This window comes from Pipistrellus hanaki (genome assembly GCF_964339955.1).
Source record: "Pipistrellus hanaki genome assembly, chromosome: 16".
Taxonomy (NCBI): Eukaryota; Metazoa; Chordata; class Mammalia; order Chiroptera; family Vespertilionidae; genus Pipistrellus; species Pipistrellus hanaki.
The window spans coordinates 22,018,051-22,024,081 of record NC_140518.1 but is presented as its reverse complement, the minus strand read 5'-3'; positions in this window follow the sequence as shown (position 1 = coordinate 22,024,081).

The window sequence follows — 6,031 nt, the reverse complement described above, 5'->3', positions numbered from 1 at the left end:
GGGGAAAATTCACAATCTTATTCATTTTTAGTTGGCTATCCCAATAAGGGAACAAAATGACTCTCCAATTTGTATCTTCGCCAATACATAAAATTTATCCAGGTGCCTTATAAATCTAAATGTAAGAGAAACTAACAAATGTTCTAAAATAGAACGAAATGTTTTCATGTCCTTGGAGGATAGCAGGTTCTTAACCAGAACACAAAAAGTATTAGCCATTGAAATAAAACAATAAACTGGACTAGGTTAAAACTCAAACTTCTGTTCATCAAAAGATACCATTAAGAGAGTAAAAAGGCAAGTGAGAAAAGATAGTTGTAATACAATACACAAAGCACTCATTTTTAGAACAGTTAAAGAACTTCCACATTTAATAAGAAAAAAGGAAAACAACCCAGTAGGAAAAACAGGTAAAGAAGTCAGCAAAGATCTCTGATTTTTGTTACTAGCAGAATCCAGTGGTAGCCAGAAGCAAATAAACCATAATCTCATTAACTTTTTTAAAAAACTAAATTTATTGGGGTAACATTGGTTAATAACATAATATTCAGGAGTACAACTTATAATACATCATATGATTAGTTCATTGTGTGCTTATCACACCGTCTAGTCTCCTCCCATCACCATGTATTTGACCCCCTTTATTCTCTTCATAATCCCTCCAACCCCCTTCCCCTCTGATAACTATCATACTCTTGACTGTATCTATGAGTTTATCATGTTCATTAATTGCTTTTTGTTTTCTATCCCACATATGAGTGAAATCATATGGTTCTTGTCCTTTTCTGTCTGACTTATTTCGCTTAATATGATACCTTCAAAATCCATCCACATTGTTGCAACCCATTAACCTTTGTGTGTGTGTGTGTGTGTGTGTGTGTGTGTGTGTGTAACAACAGACAATTATTCCCTCACTGTCCTGGAGGCCAGAAGTCCAAAATTGGGGTGTTCACAGGACTGTGCTTTCTCTAAGAGCTCTTTCCTCTTTCAGCTTCTGGTGCCTTCAGGGGCTCCTTGGCTTGTGGCTCTACCACCACAAGCTGTGTCTCCATAACTTTTTAAGGTACCCCTTTGGCAAAGAAACCTCAAATCTGGCCCACAATGCTCTATGAGAGTGACTTCCAGACCCTCAAGCTCACAGCAGCAGGAAGAGAGCTGCTAACACGCTGGAAGAGGGCCCTCTTCCATGCACATTTCATATGGTCCACAGGAGAGACTTCCCTGCAGAGACCAGCAGAGGCCACAGAGAGCGAAGGGAAAGGGGGCCTCCAAGGGCAGAGCGGGGGGGCGGGGGGGGGGGGGCTGTACACTTGCTGCCAGGCAGGATGGCCTGTGGTTTCTGGTGAACTATGACCATAGAGTTGTTTCCTGTTCTTTCTCTGCAATTACCCTGTTCTCTCTCTCCATTCCTATTTACTGAGGGCATCAGCATGATGAAGTTTACCACTCAGCCAGCCTAGACCACACAGAACAGTAAGAGCTTCACAGCTGAGGGCTAAATGTCACCCAGACTGGATGAGATTGTGGCTTGTCCAGTTGGGAAAGGAGGTTGACTGTACTGATGTAGAGGGTGGGTACTTTTGAAGGTTTATTTATAGAGATACAGGTGAGTGTGGGTATTGGATGGCAAAAGGGGGTGGGATGTACTGAATAGATCTTGTTTGTGCAATTCGGCATCCACTCACCTTTCCTTCCGATAAAATAACTCATCCAAATATGGTTTGTTTGGCATCCTGATTCTGGCCAGATCTGGAGATGGGCCTTGATTCTCTTCAGCCAATCAGCACATCTTACCCCCTGGATGCATAAAGAGAGCCATTGAAACTGGATACATGAGACCTGTAGTCACTGTGGGCGATGAGGAGGAACTGGGCCTCAGCGGCATTGTTAGAATGTCTAGTCCTCGCCCGAATCAGTCCCACCTCAGCCCTTTTCAGTTGCATTTGTCAAACTGTCTCCATGTGGTTTAAGCCAGTTTGAGTTAGGTTCGCTCACAGCATAAGAAGTTCTCACAGGAACATTAGCAGGATGGGTGTCTATCTCTTCGTGATAAAACTTGTTATTTATCAAGAGCCTTGTGGTTTACAAAGCATTTGCCTGGACAGATCCCATGATCTTGTCACCTCCCAGGAGGGCAGGCCAACCTTGCACTATGATCCTCCCGTTTCCCAGGTGAGGAAACTGGGATGGAGAAACTTGACTTTTCCAGACAACCAGCCGGTCATAAGAGGAGCTGGGCTTGAACCCAGGTGTGAGTCCGGGGAAAAGTCCCAGGTGGCAGGAGGTGCACAGGAGCCGTCACAAAATGTAGCCAGTAAAACGAGACAGACTCATACCAACCTCCCCACCTTCATCTTCGCCTCCAATTCTCAGCAGCAGAGCCTGGACTTCAGATCCCAAGCCCCAGCACAGCTGTTGCCGCGGGAGGGGAAATGACTCCGTCTGAGATATCTCTAGGGCAGTCAAGCGGGAGGTCATTTTCCCTGTGGTTTTATTGATTTTATGATGAGGGAGTCTGTGATGTTAGCTGGAAATATTTATACTTTAAAGAGAGAAACTCGGGGGACTCAGTCATGTCTGTAGGCCAGTCACTCCCAGGGACCTTCTTAATGTAGCGGTTCCTCCCCTCCCACCCCCCTTCTTCTGCCAGTCTTCCCTTCCCCAGGGCGGGGCTGAGTGGGTGCTGTGTTTATGAGGCTGGCCCTCCAGGGCCCACGTGGAGGAGTAAATTACAAGTGACCGTACCTCCAGGACGGGGCTGCCTCCCTTGCCCTGGCGGCACTTCAAAGCTTCCTGAACATTCCCCGAGGAGAACAGCCGCCCCCGCCCCCCGTGGGGCTCAGGCAGCCCTCCGATGGCTCTGTCAGACACCTGCCAAGGGTTCCCCCAGGTCCGCAGGCCTGCCTCCACTTGTTGGCACACTCCCCTTGGGTAGTTAGCCATGCCCCTCGGCAGAAGGAGACACCGAGGCACAGAAGGCCTGGCCTGTAATCTTGGCAGGCCTGGGAGCCTAACCCATCCTCTGAAGTCAGTCTCCAGTTCCATCCACCTGCCTGACCCACCTGAAGGGCCAGGATTGTGCGTGTCTATCTTTGAATGCCTATTTCTAGCACAAATTATGAAGCTGGAATGGAACGCCCTTTTGTGGAAAGAGGAGACACATTGCTGTCCTGTTCTTTATGCCAGATTTGATTACAAGTCCAATTTGAGTTTCCAATCCTCTAGGCCACAGAGTGCAAAGAAGTTAAGATGTTCGTAGGCATCGGATAGTGTCCAAACTGACTCCTGGTAACTTCCAGGCACTAAAAATAAGAACGCTCCGGTAAAATTGCTGTACGATTGACAAAGTTCTTTTACTTATACCTACCATTCATCTCTGTAACCCCTGAGGCTGGCGCTCCTACGCCAGTCCCAGAGGCTGGGAAACAGACACAGAGCTGCTGGATGATTGGCCACAGTTACTACAAAGCCAGGACCCCAACCCCGGTCTTTTCCTTCTGAGTCTAGTGTCCTTTCCACTGCATCATCACAAGGGCTGTGTTTGTGTCCCTGGCTTCTGAGGAGCCCTGGAGGGCCTACTGGGGATGCAGGAAGATGTCATCGAGGATGGATGGGAAATCCCCGACTTTGCCTAGGGCAATGGAGCAGGAGCGTGAGGATTCTCTCCTCCGTTAGTAAACAGCAGGCTCTGTGCTGCACACACACCTGCCCCAGGAGGAAGCTGAGGCGGGAGCCCTCCCCCAGGCAGAGCCTCCAGTGGCCTCGGGTAACGGGTGCCATCCATTCATTACCCAGGAGCACCTGGAATGCCCTGAGCTCCTGTGTGACAGAAACCTGTTAGACATTTTCCAAATTTGACAACAACCTTGAAAAAGTGTCTGACTGTGTGAATAATGACTCGTGAAGCTGAATAAAAAGCTCTCAATAGCCCAAACTGGTTTGGCTCAGTGGTAGAGCATCGGTCTGCGGACTGAAAGGTCCCAGGTTCGATTCCGGTCAAGGGCATGTACCTTGGTTGCGGGCACATCCCCGGTAGGGGGTGTGCAAGAGGCAGCTGGTCGGTGTTTCTGTCTCATCGACGTTTCTAGCTCTCTATCTCTTTCCTTTCCTCTCTGTAAAAAAAAAATCAATAAAAATATATTATAAAAAAAAAAAAGCTCTCAATAATACACACCAAATTTTAATCAGCAGTGCTAAGGAAAGACTTCTGACTGTGGGAAATATCACAAAATTCTCGTCATGCTGAGGAGTGATCAAAAAGTATGCAGTCAACATGTGGGTAAGAAGGTATTTTTAAGAGCTCTGCTTAGGTAATTTATTTTTTAATTGTCTTTTTTTTCTGGATTTTGTGATATTTGGGGTATTTGTCAGCTTTTAAATAATTTTTATTTTTTGTCATTTCTAAATCTAAGTAGATGGTCGTGTTGGCGTATACTATGTGCTCAGGAAAAGGGAGAGACGTGGAGAGAATCCTCACCCTCCTGTTCCATTGCCCCAGGCAAAGCCAGGGATTTCCCATTCTTGATTACATCGTCTTCCCTCTTCAGTAGTCCCTCCAGGTCCCCAGGGACAGAAACACACCCCTGCAATGGAAAGAACTCCAGACTCAGAAGAAAAAGATCCAGGTTGGAGACCTGGCTTTGTCACTTACCAGCCAAGTAACTTTGGCAAATCATCCAATCTCTCTGTTTCCCAACCTAATTTATAATTGTAATTTTGCATTCTTTTACATATATATTTGCATTCTTTATATATATATATATATATGTGTGTGTGTGTGTGTATATATATATATATATATATATATATATATATATATTTGATTTCAGAGAGTGAGGAGAGAGATAGAAAGATAGAAACATCAATGGTGAGAGAGAATCATTGATTGGCTGCCTCCTGTGTGCCCCCCACGTGGGGCGGGGGGATCGAGCCTGGAACCTGAAATGTGCCCTTGGTCAGAATCAAACCTGGGACCCTTTAGTCTGCAGGCCGGCTCTCTATCCACTGAGCCAAACTGTCTAGGGCAGCATTCTTCTTTTCTCAAAGAGACTGTCAAATTATGAAAGTGTCAGGTCCCATTTGGGGGGGGATCTGTCCCTGTATGGTCATCTTATATAAATATTATAATAGATTTAGAGGAGATCCTTTGCCCTATATTCTACCAACTGGAAAGGAGTGAAGCTGCCTTCACACTCAGATTTGACCCAAAGCCCTTACTTTTCCAACACGCAGACCAGCCATTCCTGCTCTGGGTTCTGATCCCAGGACCTGCTGGACGTCAAGCTCACATGGGGAGCAGGGTCTCCTGCTCCATTTATCAGGGGGTCTCTGTAGGCCTCTTTCCCCTCTCCTTCTCTCTCTTCCTGTCCCTGGAGCAGGGAAACTGGCTCTAACTCACCAGGTTGGTTTGTGTCCTGAGTTACTTCACAGTCATGGATCTTGAGTTGCAAAACTCTAATGCCTTCTCTGCTCTTTACGGAAAATGCCTTCCCTCCAATTGGATCTTAAATGGCAGAGGGTCAAGCAAGGAATAACAGAAATATCAGGGGAACGAAATGACCCATTACCATTGCACAATACTACCTCACTTCCAGCATCGCAGTGGCTCCTTCTACATCTCAGGCCCCGTGAACAAACACTTTCCATGCACTATTAACATCCACAATGCCTCCTTGACACACATCCACAGGAATAATGACATCCATAGGAATAATAGCAGCACCCACCTCATTGATGGCAGGGAAGATTAAAGTGAGTTAAAAGGTTTCAAGGGCTCAGAACAATTTCTGGCAAAGAGTGGGCGTCATGCAAAATGTTAGCCATTATTAGTGTCGTAATTTCTTGTGATACTTGTCTTTCCCTTTACACATGTCACGGGATAAGGACAATGTTTTAGAAGTTTATTTCTGTGTTCTCAGCACCTAGTAGGTATTCGGGATATGTTGAATTTTAATTGAATGAACAGGCTGTTGTGTTTTGTTCTCTGTCTCTTAATTAAAAAAAAATAAAAATCATATTTGCTGCAGTGAAG